Below are 1389 nucleotides of genomic sequence, written 5' to 3'. Positions count from 1 at the left end.
GGATGAATGCATTACATGTAATAGGTAGCAGTGGATACCCACTTCAGGTGGGGTGGTTCATCCCTACACCCTAAACCCTAAACCCTTAACCCTAAACCACAAACCCTAAGTCATAAACCCTAAACTACAAATCCTAAACACTAAACCCTAAGAATTTTACAACATTTTAAAAATTGTTTTGTAACTTTTATTTAAGTGTTTATTAAAACAATTTCTAAGGTGTTATAAACACTAAAACAAGAACCCTAAACCCTAAATTTAAAATATTAAAACTTAAACCGTCAGCATTTTATAAAGTGTTATAAACCTTAAACCGTAAACCCTAATCCCTAAAGCCTAAACCGCAAACACTTAACCCTAAACCCTAGACCCTAAACCCCAAACCCTAAACCCTAAACCCTAAGCATTTTAAAATAGTTTTAAAAATGTTTTCTGACTTTTATTTAAGTGTTTATTAAAAACATTTGCTAAATTGCTATAATCCCTAAACCCTAAACTCTAAACCATAAACCCCTAACCCTAAACCCTAAACTGTAAACCATAAACCCTAAGAATTTTATAGCATTTTAAAATGTGTTATTTAAATGTTTATTTAAAGCATTTACTAAAGTGTTATAATCCCTAAATTCTAAACTCTAATCCCTAAACCCTAGACTTAAAACCCTGAACCCTAAACCCTAAAACACAAACCCTAAACCCTCAAAATTTTATAACATTTTAAAAACGGTTCTGTAATTTTTATTTAAGTGTTTATTAAAAGAATTTACAAAATTATTATAAACCCTAAACCCTAAAACCTAAACCCTATATCCTAAACCCTATACCCTAATCAAGCTTCCCTCCCAAGCATCAGGAAACCAACCCCAACCCCGGAGGTAAATGTTCCCATCATTTAGGATGGGACAGCCACCACCGGAGGTGTTCTCAGAATCAGGTGTTCAGGCCGAAGGTTCAGGTGTTGGTGCCACAGGCTCAGGTCTTATCAGAATCAATAGGGGCATGTAGCTCAGTGGTAGAGCATTAGGGGGTTTAACCTAATGGTCGCAGGTTCGAGTCCTGCTATGCCTAGCTGCCACGTCTGTGGATGACCCAGCTTAAATGTGGAATATGTAAACATGAATCAACTTTGCATTAAAAGTCATTGGTCCTAGGAAATTTTAGGAAGAAAGAAAACATCTATAATCACAAAGGTCGAGCAAAAGAAAGGTCAACATCCATCACGGGATGTTGGCTCAGCTAATTCGGATGTTGGCAGAGCCTATGAAGTGGGATGTTGGCGGGGTCTTCGGGATGTTGGTGGGACTTAAGGATGTTGGCGGGGTCTTCAGGATGTTGGTGGAGCTAATGAAGTTGGATGTTGGCGGGATCTTCGGGATGTTGGCGGAGATA

The 1389-nt window shown here is 37.9% G+C and overlaps 1 non-coding gene across 1 annotated transcript; it reads left to right on the top strand.

Annotated features, from left to right (window-relative positions):
• The first annotated feature begins 995 nt into the window (after positions 1-995).
• On the top strand, positions 996-1068 carry TRNAK-UUU (transfer RNA lysine (anticodon UUU)). The gene has a single exon. It is a non-coding gene; the product is annotated as a tRNA-Lys (tRNA).
• The last annotated feature ends 321 nt before the right edge of the window (positions 1069-1389 follow it).

The sequence above is a fragment of the Pinus tabuliformis genome, chromosome 6 (genome assembly GCF_031772625.1).
Source record: "Pinus tabuliformis cultivar Carrire ecotype Pingquan chromosome 6, CPIR1, whole genome shotgun sequence".
In the NCBI taxonomy this organism is placed as follows: Eukaryota; Viridiplantae; Streptophyta; class Pinopsida; order Pinales; family Pinaceae; genus Pinus; species Pinus tabuliformis.
Note: the sequence above shows the minus strand (reverse complement) of the source record. Positions and strands in the feature narration are given on the sequence as shown.